The sequence below is a fragment of the Heloderma suspectum genome, chromosome 5 (assembly GCF_057233095.1).
Source record: "Heloderma suspectum isolate Gila_16-S chromosome 5, 16-S_ref, whole genome shotgun sequence".
Lineage (NCBI taxonomy): Eukaryota > Metazoa > Chordata > Lepidosauria > Squamata > Helodermatidae > Heloderma > Heloderma suspectum.
In genome coordinates, this window is record NC_139462.1 from 216,743,114 (window position 1) to 216,759,599 (window position 16,486).

Consider the following 16,486-nt stretch of genomic DNA (forward strand, 5'->3'; position numbering starts at 1 on the left):
AGGGGAATTATCCTTAAAGGCTTTATCCATCTTCCACTTTTCCTTGCTCCCTTTAATTATTCCTTGCCAAAGCTAGCCACATATGGAAGTGTAAATGTGTGTGTGTGTGTGTGTGTGCGCACGCGCGCGCGCGCTGGTTCCACGATTTGAGCTCCCACACCATGCTACCCCCAGCTGTATACTATGCCTCTTCTCCTGACGTAAAGCTTCATTTAAAGCCCATTGAAATCGAAATGAAGAAGGGGTTTCTATTGCCTAACCATCAAAATGCCAGTGGCATAGTTTTGTGTACAAACTCATAAAGAATGTAACATTGTAGAACAAGGCCACATGTGTTTTGTGTGTTGTTTTTTTAATGCAAAACATTTACACTGAATTTTTCATCACCTGCTGATTTGAAATAAACCCTTTTGACTTCAGCAAAATAGCTTCTTAAGTCTTTATTGAAGTGAGACTGTAAGAAGGGGAGAAATATAATCAGGTGTTTGAAGAACTGGGAGAAACTACAACTCATCATCATTTTCATCCAAAAGCTTTTTGGTGGATCTTGTTACTAGGGGTGTCGTTGATAATAAATATTTTTGTTCTCTTTCTCAGGGCACAGCAAATAGATTTTGCAAATGGATGACCTTGTGCATTAACTGTGTAGCTCATGGTTTAGTAAACCAGTCAGTTGAAATATTGCGAATGTTTTCCCAAATTTGGCTGATTCTGGTTGTGCCAAGAGGGCATCAATAAATGTACCTGCAGATGAACAGCAAATAATAGGTTAGGTTATTACTGAAATGGACCTGAAAAGTGTGGCTTTATTTGGCATGGAAGAAGATTAGTGGCTAAATACAAAATTGAAACAGAAGTGTTCATTTCTTGTTGTTCATTACAGGGTTGTTGTTTTTAAAAAGCTGCATCTTGAGAAGCAAGTCTATTGCCCTCTGAAACACGTACTATTGTCTAAATATATAATTGATCTCCCCAAAGAAGTAATATACACAGGTTATAAAAATAAGAAGCAAAGAGACATAGAATATCCTTATTGTTGAGGTACTGATTAAACAGCCACTGAACAAAATAATTTTGTATCTGAAATATAATCAGCTGGACTTTCAGTATATACCAGGCCTGTTACTTGAGAAATGAAATTTGCAAACTTTTAATATATCTCTCTTGGATCTTCAAGCTTAGTCTCTTTTGAATCTTCAAGCAATAGTGAATTTTATGTTAAAATTACAGCAGCAGTCTTTTGTTGATTAATCAATTATAATCTAATCAACTGAAAACCTTTGGAAGTACTCCTGAGTAATTGGCAGATTTAACAAAGTTATTTTAATGTAAATTTATTTGTATTTAAAACATTTATTTCCTACCTTTCCTAAAAAGTTCAAGGGGCTAACAAGATAAATACACACACATGTGTATACAAAAACTGAAGACTGCAGGTGCCTTCTTACGAGAGGCATTCTATTTTTGTCCCACAAAAAGGAATGATTCTTTTAAGATGGTGCCAGATGTGACATGTACAAGCATAATCTAAAAACAGGGAGAATTATGTTTTTTTCCACTCCAGTATAATTGTTTTATTTATTAATTGTTTAGCAATATGATTAATCAACTAAGATTTCTTTAACTTTGTTACAGCCCTAGTTCTAACTGAAGTTAAATGCTGATGTTAAACTAGTGATACAAATCCTGCATTATAAACCTCTGGTCTGGCCTTTACTGCACTATAGCTGCCCTGTCATGTCTCCAGAAAAGCTATGAAAACCTCTGTTACAAACTCCACTGAGATTAGCAAAAGAAGCCTTAATTTTTCCTTTTCTGTGTCAGTTTTACTGGGTGTAGTGGCCTTTATGGGAGCAGTGCACTGAAAACTGCAGTAAATAAAAATCCCATTTTAAATTACTCAAGGCATCAAGATACAGTTAGGGGAAAAAAGCCCTTTCAACAGATTGGAAGCTGAGACGTTGCTATGAAATATTATATTAATGCAAGAGAGATTGAAACAATATCTAATTAAAATCACTTGAAAAATGACTTGAAAATTGGATTTGACATAACATTTACAAGGCTGTCACTATTATTACTATGCAGCTTAGCCTTTTTGTGCCACCATTTTCATTGCAGGTTTGCCAGAGATTAGAAAAGAGACAAGTGAGCGATAAAGGTCTTGCATATTTCCCTTCGTTTGAATGGAAAAGGAGGGGTGAAGATAGCTTTCCTCTGCAACCTTTTGGCCTCGTCTTTGACAAATAATCCCTTTGGAGATGGAAAAAGGAAGCATTTCAGTGTTGCGCCTGACCATTTAAGTCAGCCACATTGTCACTTCAATGACTGTAACATACAGCTTGTTCATGGTGGTTTTTAAATTATTAATCTCTCTAGTATAGCATTGAAATTGGTAATAAAGCAAAGAGCAAACATGCTAAGCCCAAAAGGAATAGGATGGCAGGAGGAAACAATGCAATGCTGCAAGAAATCTAATCATTTATAGTGACTGTGACTATGGTAATTTGCTAGAGAGTTAATAAGGGCTAGCTGTGAGTTTAGGCACAGCCTGGACCAGGTGTGGCTTTGTGCTCCATATCCCTGCACCTTGTCTCCTAGTCTACACCTTCTGTCTCTGTGCTGCAACTACATCTCTAGGGATCTGCTTCCCTCATACCATCTTTTTCTCTTCAGCTATGTGAGCTACAGGGTGGTTAGAGCAATTACAACAGCCTGGGCGGGGCCGACCCTAGGATAAATAGCGCCTTGGGTGAGAAAGGCCTTTGGTTCCCCACCCCCCATGGTCAGTTTTGTGCCCAGAGGGTTTATGGGGCCTGGTACAGGTATGATGTCCATCGAGAAAGACATTGCCCCAAACCTTGATCTCTCAGCCACTGTGCTTCAGTTTGCACAAGCCAATCTCAAAAAGCCACATTTTGAGCAGTGGGAGTGCAATATGCAACACAGCAGAGCTATCACAGGTTTTACTTTTAGTCTTTTTTGTTTTGTAGCAGTTCCTATCTTTTGGTAAGCATTCTTCATTTTAGAATATCCACCATTTTTATCTTTAAAAATAAAAAAGAGAAATCATAAATAAAAACGGTATCCAGCTGACCTCTTACAGCTTTAAAAAAATATTATTTATATAGTGCCTACGGTGTTGCCTCAAAGTAAAGCTCAAAGCTGTCCCAAAGTAAAACTGTGTTCCACTGATTTTTACCTAGCTCAAATGACATTGAAGCGGAAATTGAAAAAAGAAACATACTTCAAAGCTAATTAAGGAAAATCATTTTTGTAGTTCGTATCTAACAACCTGTAGAACCTTGAAAGAAAGGTTACGGACACTTGCTTTTTGCCAGCCTAGCTCTTTTATATAGTGGCAGCACCAGGAATAAATGAAGGGAGGCACATGGGGAAACATACAATTTGGGAGGGAGCATGTGAAAATGCTTATGCTTCAAGTAACTATAGGAGCCGAGCAATCTGGGGATGGATGGGAGTTGTCTTGTCTGGGGGTTTGGAGGTGATGCTTCCTGCCCCTACACCCTTTGTGCCACCTACAGCTGCACAAGAAGCCAGTCAAACCAATGAGCTGGATCCAGATTTAGTCATGCTTATAGTAGATCCATTTAAATCAATGAGACTTAAGTTAGACATGACTTATTTGCTGCATTGATTTCAATGGGTCTACTCTAAGCATAACTAAAGGTGCAATCCTATGCATGTTTAGATGGAAAAAAAGTCCTACAAGCTATGCTGGCTGGGGCATGCTGGGAGTTGTAGGACTGTTTTCTGTCTAAACATGCATAGGATTGCACCCTAAATCTGGATCCAATGTGATGTGTGTGTTCTAAATTAGCTGTCTCTGAATAAATGTATTTAACCCATTCATTTTACTTGCACAGGCCTACAGATTTGTATTAAAAATTATTAAGGCAAATTCATATTAACCAAATTACATTTACCACCAGATGTTGTGAACCTTGAAAAATTGGTTGCTGTTTGTCAAGCAGTTTCAGATCCTCATATGCGATAAATTGTGCTATACAAATGTCAACTATTTATTCTAAAGGAGCAAATATACCTAACATTTCAGCTTCTCCTGCAAGGTAAACACCCAAAGGAGACTGAAATGTCAGTGATTTCTTTCTCTTTTCTGACCCTATTTTTCACTTTTATAGTGTGGTTTCAATCATAGTCCTAAACAAGCAAGTAAATGGAATTGTTTTGACAGATTAAGAGTTCTGGCAGAAAACTCCTGTTTGACTTCATGACCCAGTGTGTTTAGTACCCAAAATGTACCTAATGCTGTATTTCTCAGTGTGGTTACCAAACATTAAAGCATCTCCAGATCTCATAGAATGGCAGAATTTATGGCTGAGAGAGAATTGACAGTCATCAAGCACAACCCAATGGATGGTTTGCTTTGGCAGTAAAACAGAAAGAGATACATTCCCAACATATAGAAGGGACCAAGTTGCTAATAGCATTTGCATTAGGCACTGAAGAATTTCTCAGTTCTCTTTTTTGAAGCAGCCCCATTGAAGTCTGTTATATATTATGATGTAAGCAGTTTAAAGGTTTCAATCTTTTTTTCTCAGAAAATGGTTTCTTCCCCCACCCCCCAAGCCACTAATATAAATAAATTATGTTGTTCAGGAAGTGCTCCACTTTTCCTTTAGAGAATCAGGGCCCTGAGCTGTGGCAACTTCTACATCTCTGAACATCCAGTAACCCTCTAGTCGTGCTGCTTAATAGAGCAAAGCCATTAAGTTGTCCCCATTGTAATTTAGATCACAGAAGAGACTTCTACAGATTCTTTCAGGTTAAAATAACTGGTATAAAGAGAGCAGGCGATATTATTCCACTATAGCTACGTGCTTAATTATATGGAATTGTCAAGTGCAAAGAATTATTCTGATAAATTAAAATACTAATTAAATAGACTATTGCCGAATTTTGAGAACATTATAGGGTTCCACTTCTTCAGGTAATTTGCATATCCTTCATCTACTGAATTTAATTTTAATGGACTTCTTTTTGTGCGTTCAGAAACCCTTTTTGTCTCATGGGGAGGGGTTTTCTTAAGGGATTCATATGTTGTTCCTTGCGTTTTCTTAAAATAGTGAGTCACATTTTTTACATCTTTCCTGGCAATGTTTGCTACCCCATTGTATTTTCAATAGTTAAGAAAATGTTATAGTACAAATTTATTGGTAGAGTTTAATCTTTTGTTTTGTTCTGGGCTTTTTTGCTATGAATTTCCTAATTAATTATCTTCCAAAACATATTTGGCATTGGACCAGAAAGAAATCTGAAGTTTCCACTTGCAAGTTTGTACATAGTTGTTCACCAAACATTTTGTGCTTTTTAAAATGCCTGATGGCTTACAGAACACTTTTATGCATGTTTACTCAGAAGTAAGTCCCTACTGTGTCTAGTGGGGCTTAGTAACTAGGAATTGTGTTGAAGACTGCAACCTTGATTTGAATACTGTTCCATTTTGTCCTCTCAGTTACTAATACAATTCCCATTCCCCACGCTTTGAAGACATGGTGTTAAAGTCATGCATATACTTCAAACACACCATGCAACAAAAGTAGTTAAAGGGCAGTATCCAATGGTGTCATTCCACAAACTCAAATGCCGCTACTGGGGCTCCGCTGTTGTGCAAGCAGTTGCCCAAGTAGAATGTGCAACCAGTTGTGCAAGCAGAATGTGCAACCTTTTGCGCAATTGGTTGAACAATGGGTTGGACAAGAGTTATGCATAACCAGTTCCAAATGGTTCCACAACTGCTTGCGCAACCACGCTTGCACAAACATAACTTTAGTTGGATTCTCTTCTTGCCCATAATTCAGAACCTAATTTCCAGGAACACATCATCATTTTCGCTAATGGAATGACACAGTTGGCTACTGCCCGTAGTATGTTAAAATGTGTGTGTGGGAGTTCCTATTATTGCAACATTTGGTTGAATTCTGATTTTAATCTTGGACTTTTGATCCAAGCAAATCAAACTGGCATGTTCTCACAACTACTAACACAGATTTGAATAATGTCTGGAAGGCTTAATAAAGTCCACCTCTTTAGCTCTTTCACACCTTTTATTTTTTATTTCTGGTTTTTTTTTTAAACAAAAGGATGATAAAAAAAATTCCCAAAGGAGTAATCTATTGTGTAATTGCCAACTACATTAAAATCTTCATTCTTGGGGCTGCAGACATGGGTTTCAGGAATAAATTTAAACTCAGCATGCTTAACTTTATTTTGATTTTGCCAAAATCCTCTTGATTTCAACACCTTCTAGAAGGTGTAATAGATGTTATGCGTTGAGGCTTCTGTCTTGCAAAGACTCTAAATGATCAATTCATTATGATGAAGGACCACAAATTACCCAGAGTATTGGATTCGGACATGGAAAATCTCAGTTAAGCCATGAAGCTCACTAAAACATGTCAGCAATTGTGAATGGCTAGTCCAATCTAGGAAATTACCATGGAGTTTTCAAACACTGCAGCCTGCATTTACAGCAGTCCTTTTCTTTTGTCAGGTTTATTGGATTTGATGGGTAAATTAGCAAAACAAAAACAGAATTTTACTAGACATCTCCATTTCTTGTGCTTTGTCTATGACCATAGTAGGTATGTACGAAAGTCACTTACCTTTTCGCAGCTTGCCTTTGCGGTGGTGGGGAGGTGCTTCGCTTTTCCCCCCGAAGTTCAGGCGAAGGGGGGGAGGCTTCCCGCCTCGCCCGGCTGAAATTCAGGCCGGGGAGAAGCACCCCGTCTCCCCGGCCGCGAAACAAAAAGTAAAAAAAAAAAAAGACCCCGTGATAGGCTACGTGACGATTTACGTAGCCTATCACGGCTGACTTTGGAAATCTAGCCGTGATAGGCTACGTAAATCGTTACGTAGCCTATGCATGGGTGTTTTGTTTTTTTTTACTTTAGGTGTTTTTTTTTTGCAATGGCAGCAGTGGCAGCCGGTCGGGAGACCGGCCGCTGCCCCTGCCCGCGACGAAACGCCACTGAAACGCCGCCGGGAGCCGCCGCCGGGAGGGACATTCGCCAAAGGTAAGTCCCATCCCGGGGGGGCGGGGGGCGGAGAATTTCAGCACCGATTTCGGGGGGCCGAATGGGTTGGCGCTCGGCCCCCCGAAGATTCGGGGAGAAATTCTCCGCCATCCCTAGACCATAGTAATGACCTTAAATATTACCCAATAAAAAGAACTATATATAAACAGATATATTGTATTTACAATTACATGAATGTTCATACAACTTTGTGTAGTATTAATAACTGTAAAATTGAGCATATTCAGATAACATTTTTTTTTTGCTTTAAAATGGATTACATTTAAGCATTCTCGGTAGAAGCAGGTTGAAGGAATCCTTTCCCACTTCATTCACACAGGCCTGGTCTCAGGTCAGGAAAGATGGACAGCTGCCAAAGGCCCATCGGCTCAAAATCCCTGATTCTTCACTCCCTGCTGTCATCCCCTGGTGAGCCACATCAGCAGGAGAAAGTGGCTGGCATGGCTCCTCAGACGGACAGCCAGACCCAAATGTCTGGATCTGATGGGGTCTTTCCCCAGAGCCACACAATGTGGAGAATGGAGAAGTGAGCAGAGGCAGGGGAGGCAAGCAAAAGGGGGAGGCAAGTGGAGGGGTCAAGTGAGCAGAGGGGGACAGCCAGCAAAAGCTGGGAGGAGGAGGAGGAATCATAGAATCATAGAATAGTAGGGTTGGAAGGGGCCTACAAGGCCATTTCGTCCAACCCCCTGCTCAATGCAGGAATCCAAGTCAGAGCATCCCTGACAGATGGCTGTCCAGCCTCGTCTTGAATGCCTCCAGTGTGGGAGAGCCCACCACCTCCCTAGGTAATTGGTTCCATTGTCGTATTGCTCTAACAGTCCTGACGTTTTTCCTGATGTTCAGCCAGAATCTGGCTTCCTGTAACTTGAGCCCGTTATTCCGTGTCCTGCACTTTGGGATGATTGAGAAGAGATCCTGGCCTTCCTCTCTGTGACAACCTTTCAAGGACTTGAAGAGCACTATCATCTCTCCCCTCAGTCTTCTTTTCTCAAGGCTAAACATGCCTAGTTCTTTCAGTCTCTCTTCATAGGGCTTTGTTTCCAGTCCCCTGATCGTCTTCGTTGCCCTCCTCTGAACCCACTCCAGCTTGTCTGCATCCTTCTTAAAGTGTGGTGCCCAGAACTGGACACAGTACTCCAGGTGAGGCCTAACCAGTTCTGAGTAGAGGGGAACTAGTACTTCCCAGGATTTGGAAGCTATGCTTCTATTAATGCAGCCCAAAAGAGCATTTGCCTTTTTTGCAGCCACATCACATTGTTGGCTCATATTCAGCTTGTGATCGACAACAATTCCAAGATCCTTCTCGCTGGTAGTGTTGTATAGCCATGTATCCCCCATTTTGTAACTGTGCATTTGGTTTCTTTTTCCTAGGTGCAGAACTTGGCATTTATCCCTATTAAATGTCATTCTGCTGTTTTCTGCCCAGTATTGCAGTCTATCAAGATCACTTGATTTTGTTTCTGTCTTCCCAAAGTATTAGCTATCCCGCCCAATTGTGTGTCATCTGCAAATTTGATCAGCATTCCCTGCACCTCCACCTCCAAGTCATTAATAAAAATGTTGAAGAGCACTGGGCCCAGGACTGAGCCCTGTGGTACCCCACTCGTTACCTCTCCCCAGTTTGAGAAGGTCCCATTGATAAGCACTCTTTGAGTCCGATTCTGTAGCCAACTGTGGATCCACCGGATCGTTGTTTCATCTAGCCCACTTTGAGCTAGTTTGCTCATCAGGAGATCATGGGGCACTTTGTCAAAAGCTTTGCTGAAGTTGAGGTATATTACATCCACAGCATTCCCACAGTCCACAAGGGAGGTTACTTGATCAAAAAATGAGATCAGATTCGTCTGGCAGGATTTGTTCTTGACAGATCCATGTTGGCTTCGAGTCATCACTGCATTGTTTTCAAGTTGCTTACAGATGGATTGCTTTATCATCTGCTCCAGATTTTCCCCAGGGATTGATGTCAGACTGACTGGTCTGTAGTTCCGAGGTTCCTCCTTTTTACCCTTTTTGAAGATAGGGACAACGTTAGCCCTCCTCCAGTCATCTGGCACTTCCCCCGTCCTCCATGATTTCTCAAAGAGAATAGACAGCAGTTCTGAGAGTTCTTCTGCCAGTTCCTTTATTACTCTAGGATGCAGTGCATCTGGCCCTGAGATTTGAACTCATTCAAAGTAATTAGGTGTTCCTTGCCATATGCGTATCGATCTCAAGCTGGAGGAGGAGGAGGAGGAGGCATATGAGCCTTCATGTGGTACCATGCCCAAGGGCACCCAGATGTCTGGCGTCCACCAGATGTCAGGGTGGAAACTGAGCCCAAAGAGCCCCAGAGCAGTTCTGATTCTGAGGAAGAGCAACAACCCATGCGAGAGGCGCTCGCTCATCTCTCAGAGGCACAGCGGCAGGGAGAGATTCCTCGTGCCAGCATTCCTGGGATAGATAGTGACCCTGGCAGTGAGAGAGTGGGGGAGGGGGTTTTGCTGGACACTCGACGCAGATGCTGGGAGCGGCGCCAGATGGAGGGCGCCGAGAGGAGGCGCTCTGCTCACTTGGCGCTAAAACAACGGTCGCGTCCTGAGGACCCAAGGGTAAGAGGGAGGACCTCTCCATAGCCAATAAGTTCAGAGTCTTCCCGCCCTCCTCCTTCAAACGGGGACCTACTGCCTTACCTGGAGCTTAGGCTACTCAGCTAACTATCCCAGTGCAGTTCCTTGCTTAGTCACTGGTGGTTAGCATCTGAAAGAGTCATTGAGTTGTAAAAGGAATAAAGCCTTGGAAAGAATCCTTTTCATTCGGGGAGAAATTCTTGAGTTGGCTATTGTGTCTTGAGTTGGCTATTGGAGGGACTGTAAGAGGCAGCTAGGGCGCTCCTGACACCAGAGGCCTTCAAGAGGCCTTCCTTGAGTGACCAGCCAGAGCTTATTAAATTCAAAATGTGTTTCTTTTAAAATGTTTTAATTGTTTTAACATGAAGTTTTATTCTTTTATCTTTGTTGTTCACTGCTCAGAAATCTTTTGATGTGGAGCAGTATATAAATATTGTAAATAAATAAGACCAAGCATTTGTTGTTGTTTATTCGGTCAGTCGCTTCCGACTCTTCGTGACTTCATGGACCAGCCTACGCCAGAGCGTCCTGTCAGCCGTCGCGACCTCCAGCTCCCCCAAGGTCGAGTCCGTCACCTCCAGAATATCATCCATCCATCTTGCCCTTGGTCAGCCCCTCTTCCTTTGGCCTTCCACTTTCCCCAGAATCAGCATCTTCTCCAGGGTATCCTGTCTTCTCATTATGTGGCCAAAGTACTTCAGTTTTGCCTTTAATATCATTCCTTCAAGTGAGCAGTCTGGCTTTATTTCCTGGAGGATGGACTGGTTTGATCTTCTTGCAGTCCAAGGCACTCTCAGAATTTTCCTCCAGCACCACAGTTCAAAAGCATCTATCTTCCTTCGCTCAGCCTTCCTTATGGTCCAGCTCTTGCAGCCATAGATTACTACAGGGAATACCATTGCTTTAACTCTGCGGACCTTTGTTGTCAGTGTGATGTCTCTGCTCTTCACTATTTTATCAAGATTTGTCATAGCTCTCTTCCCAAGAAGTAAACGTCTTCTGATTTCCTGGCTGCAGTCAGCATCTGCAGTAATCTTTGCGCCTAGAAAGACAAAGTCTGTCACTGCCTCCACGTTTTCTCCCTCTATTTGCTAGTTATCAATCAAGCTGGTTGCCATAATCTTGGTTTTTTTGAGGTTTAACTGCAAATCAGCTTTTGCACTTTCTTCTTTCACCTTTGTCATGAGGTTCCTCAGCTCCTGCTCGCTTTCAGCCATCAAAGTGGTATCATCTGCATACCTGAGATTGTTAATGTTTCTTCCAGTGATTTTAACTCCAGCCTTGGCTTCATCAAGCCCAGCACGTCGCATGATGTGTTCTGTGTACAGGTTGAATAGGTAGGGTGAGACTATACAACCCTGCCATACTCCTTTCCCAATCTTAAACCAGTCCGTTGTTCTGTGGTCTGTTCTTACTGTTGCTGCTTGGTCGTTATACAGATTCCTCAGGAGGCAGACAAGATGACTTGGTATCCCCATGCCACCAAGAACTTGCCACAATTTGTTATGATCCACACAGTCCAAGGCTTTAGAAGAGTCAATAAAACAGAAATAGAGGTTTTTCTGAAACTCCCTGGCTTTCTCCATTATCCAGCGGATATTGGCAATTTGGTCTCTAGTTCCTCTGCCTTTTCGAAACCCAGCTTGTACATCTGGCAATTCTCGTTCCATGAATTGCTGGAGTCTACCTTGCAAGATCTTGAGCATTACCTTACTGGCATGTGAAATAAGTGCCACTGTTCGATAGTTTGAACATTCTTTAGTGCTTCCCTTTTTTGGTATGGGGATATAGGTTGATTTTTTCCAAACTGTTGGCCATTCTTGTGTTTTCCAAATTTGCTAGCATATGGCGTGCATCACCTTGACAGCATCATCTTGCAAGATTTTAAACAGTTCAGCTGGGATACTGTCATCTCCTGCTGCCTTGTTATTAGCAATGCTTCTTAACCTTAAGGCCCATTCAACCTCACTCTTCAGGATGACAGGATGTCCAGCTCTAGCTCACTGACCACACCGTCAAATCTATCCCCGATATTATTATCCTTCCTATATAGATCTTCCGTATATTCTTGCCACCTTTTCTTGATCTCTTCTGCTTCTGTAGATCCTTGCCATCTTTGTTTTTGATCATACCCATTTGAGAATATTTAGGACATTTAGAATTTAATATTCTATTTAATATTTAGAATATTTAGAATATTTAATACTTAGAATATTTTCAAGACCAAGCATACAAGCCCTCAAAATTAGAAGATGGGAGTTCAGCCTTGGATTCATATTTTAAATCAGTGGGACTTGAGCACAACTTCTCAGTTTCTTTCAGTAAGTATACATAAACAACTCAGTTGTTTAGTATATTAAACTATACCAATGTGGTTATTGATGCAGATGAAAATGCATATAAGTGTATTACAAGGAAGACACGAAAGCATCCATAAGCTTATAGTTTGAAATTCCTTCAATAAGGCTTGCATCTTAATCTCTACCCCGGCATTAATTCTGAGCAGCCAGTGAGAGATGAGTCATGTCTCTGCCTCAGTTTGCCCTTCTCTTTGTACAAAGGGGATTTAATAATATTTACCTGGCTATCTCTCTGGGTTATTGTAAGGATAAATAAATAGGCTGATGTTAGTTGAGTCTTTGAATGTTTGAAGCACTACATAATTAACTAAATAGCAATACAGAATGGAATTCTCTATCCATCTACACCTCTAGGCTGCAGTCCAGGAAAGCCCATGATCATATTTGGAAGCAGAAGGGGGGGCACTTTTGAAGCTATAGATATGTATTTATTTCTGACACACAAACTTCAATGGGAAGGTTATATGTTCAAGAAGAGTGACAGAGATGGGGAGAAGCAAAAAGATAGACATTGCGCATTTTGCTCAGCAAAGTCCATCTCCTACAATCTTAGAGTTGGAGGGTACCTCAGAGTTCATCTAGTCTACCCTCCCTGCCCCCCATTCAGTCAACAAGATTGTTAACTGAATTAAATCCAGATCATATGCTTGGTAATGACCCCAATGTTATGGCCTTCAACAATGTATGAGGCAGACAATGGACTTGTGACCTGATGGAGCATGTGGAGGGTGCTGTTGTATGAACCAGTACCTCCATGTGATGTGGGACTTACATATGCTCCATGATTCATTTATTCCTTTACTTATTAACTTGTATTAAATTGTATGTCCTGCCTTTCTAGGCAAAAATGTCTGTTTAATGTGGCTTAGAATATTTTCAAGAAGAGTGCTTGTTGTTGTTCAGTCGTTAAGTCGTGTCTGACTCTTCGTGACCCCATGGACCACAGCACGCCAGGCCTTCCTGTCCTGCGCTCTCTCCCGGAGCGTGCTCAAGTTCATATTCATTGCATCGGTGATGCCATCCAGCCATCTCCTCCTCTGCCGTCCCCTTCTCCTTTTGCCTTCAATCCTTCCCAGCATCAGGGTCTTTTCCAGTGACTTTTCTCTTCGCATTTGGCGGCCAAAATATTTGAGCTTCAGCTTCAGTATCTGTCCTTCCAATGAGCACTCAGGGTTGATTTCCTTTAGGATTGGCTGATTTGACCTCCTTGCAGTCCAGGGGACTCGTAAGAGTCTTCTCCAGCACCATAGTTCGAAAGCATCAATTCTTCGGCGCTCAGCCTTCCTTATAGTCCAGCTCTCACAGCCATACATTACTACTGGGAAAACCATAGCATGGATTATGCGGACCTTTGTCAGCAAGGTGATGTCTCTGCTTCTTACTATGCTGTCTAGGTTTGCCATAGCTTTCCTCCCAAGGAGCAAGCGTCTTTTAATTTCATGGCTACAGTCACCATCTGCGGTGATCTTGGAGCCCAAGAAAATAAAATTTGTCACTGTTTCCATTTCTTCCCCTTCCATATGCCAGGAAGTGATGGGGCCAGATGCCATGATCTTCGTTTTTTTAATGTTGAGTTTCAAATCAGCTTCTGCATGCTCCACTTTCATCCTCAACAAGAGGCTTTTTAGATCCTCTTCGCTTTCTGCCATTAGGGTGTTAGCAACCTCATCTGCGTATCTGAGGTTGTTGATAATTCTCCCGGCAATGTTAATTCTGACCTGTGATTCATCCAACCCGGTGTTTCTCATGATGTACTCTGCATATAAGTTAAATAAGCAGGGTGACAATATGCAGCCTTGTCGTACTCCTTTCCCAGTTTTGAACCAATCGGTTGTTCCATGTCTGGTTCTTACTGTTGCTTCTTGACCCTCGTACAGGTTTCTCAGGAGGCAGGTAAGGTGGTCTGGTACTCCCATCTCTTTAAGAATTTCCCAGAGTTTGTTGTGATCCACACAATCAAAGGCTTTAGCATAGTCAATGAAGCAGAAATAGACATTTTTCTGGAATTCTCTTGCTTTCTCCATGATCCAGCAAATGTTGGCAATTTGATCTCTAGTTCCTCTGCCTCTTTGGAACCCAGCTTGTACTTCCGGTAGTTCTCAGTTCACATACGGCTGAAGCCTAGCTTGTAGGATTTGAGCATAACCTTCCTGGAATGTGAAATGAGCTCAATTGTACAGTAGTTTGAACACTCTTTGGCATTGCCCTTCTTTGGAATTGGAATGTAAACTGACCTTTTCCAGTCTTGTGGCCACTGTTGAGTGTTCCAAATTTGTTGGCATATTGAGTGCAGCAGTTTAACAGCATCATCTTTTAGGATTTTAAATAGCTCAGCTGGAATACTGTCATCTTCGCTAGCTTTGTTGTTAGTAATGCTTCCTAAGGCCCACTTGACTTCACTGTCTAAGATGTTTGGCTCAAGTTCAGTGACCGCAGTATCATGGCTATCAGGGACATTCAGATCTTTCCTGTATAGTTCCTCTGTGTATTCTTTCCACCTCTTCTTAATCTCATCTGCTTCTGTTAGGTCCCTGCCTTCTTTGACCTTTATCATGCCCGTCTTTGCACAAAATGTTCCCTTGATATCTCTGATTTTCTTGAAAAGATCTCTAGTCTTTCCCATTCTATTGTTTTCCTCGATTTCTTTGCATTGTTCATTTAAGAAGGCCTTCTTGTCTCTCCTTGCTATTCTCTGGAACTTTGCATTCAGTTGGATATATCTTCCCCTTTCTCCCTTGCTTTTCGCTTCCCTTCTTTCCTCAGCTACTTGTAAAGCCTCATCAGACAGCCCCTTGGCTTTCTTGCATTTCTTTTTCTTTGGGATGGATTTCGTTGCTGCTTCCTGAACAATGTTACGGACCTCCGTCCATAGTTCTTCACTCTGTCTATCAGGTCTAATCCTTTAAATCTATTCGTCACCTCCACTGTATATTCAATTCATAAGGGATATGATTGAGGTCATACCTGAATGGTTTAGTGGTTTTCCCTACATTCTTCAATTTAAGCTGAAATTTTGCAAGAAGCAGCTCATGATCTGAGCCACAGTCAGCTCCAGGTCTTGTTTTGACTGACTGTATGGAGCTTCTCCATCTTTGGCTGCAAAGGACATAATCAATCTGATTTCGATATTGACCAGCTGGTGATGTCCATGTGTAAAGTTGCCTCTTGTGCTGTTGGAAAAGAGTGTTTGGTATGATCAGCCTGTTCTCTTGGCAAAACTCTATTAGCCTTTGTCCTGCTTCATTTTGTACACCAAGGCCACACTTGCTTGTTATCCCGGTGATTTCTTGACTTCCTACTTTGGCATTCCAATCCCCTATGATGAAGAGGACATCTTTTTTTGGTGTTAGTTCTAGATGGTGTTGTAGGTCTTCATAGAACCAATCAACCTCAGCTTCTTCCGGCTCAGTGGTTGGGGCATAGACTTGAATTACTGTGATGTTGAATGGTTTGCCTTGGATTCGTACTGAGATCATTCTGTCATTTTTGAGATTGTACCCCAGTACTGCTTTTCCCACCCTTTTATTGACTATGAGTGCTACTCCATTTCTTCTAAGGGATTCTTGCCCACGGTAGTAGATATAATGGTCACCTGAATTAAATTTGCCCATGCTTGTCCATTTTAGTTTGCTGATTCCCAAGATGTCGATGTTTAATCTTGTCATCTCATGTTTGACCACCTCCAGCTTACCTTGATTCATTGATGTTACATTCCAGGTTCCTAAACAATATTGTTCTTTACAGCATCGGATTTTCTTTTCACCACCAGACACATCCACAGCTGAGTGTCCTTTCGGCTTTGGCCCAGCCGCTTCACTCTTTCTGGTGCTACTTGGAAATACCCTCTGCTCTTCCCCAGTAGTATATTGGACACCTTCCGACCTGAGGGGCTCATCTTCCGGCGTCATATCTTTTAGCCTTGTGATACGTTCCATGGGGTTTTCTTGGCAAGAATACTGGAGTGGGTTGCCATTTCCTTCTCCAGTGGTCCACATTTTGTCAGAACTCTTCACCATGATCTGTCCGTCTTGGGTGGCCCTGCATGGGATAACTTATGGCTTCACTGAGTTACGCAAGCCCCTTCGCCACAACAAGGCAGTGATCCATGAAGGGGAAAAAGAGTGCAACTCCATGCAAAACAAGCTGGAGAGATCCTCACCAGAACTTCTGACCAACAGTAGCCCTACGCAGGCATTTGCGTGCTCACATGTAGAGCTAAAGTGGGGCGGGGGACATGGGTACATGTGTAAGCCCATCCCCAATGTCCCTGCCACCTGGCTGCTAGTTAAACCTTCGTGGTGGAGCATGAAGAAATAAGCTGTGTAAACAGGTTCAGCTGAACGCGCTTACAGAGCTCCCATGATCGGAAACACTAATAAAGCAGGGTTTCCAAGCATGGGAGCTCTATAAGGGCATTCAGCTGAACATGCTTTCAGAGCCA

General features: G+C 42.1%; 1 protein-coding gene across 3 annotated transcripts in view; it reads left to right on the forward strand.

Moving 5' to 3' along the window:
- Positions 1–16,486, forward strand: part of PTPRN2 (protein tyrosine phosphatase receptor type N2) — a 1,142,627-nt gene that overhangs the window by 729,542 nt on the left and 396,599 nt on the right. The gene's annotated exons all lie outside the window — the stretch shown is intronic.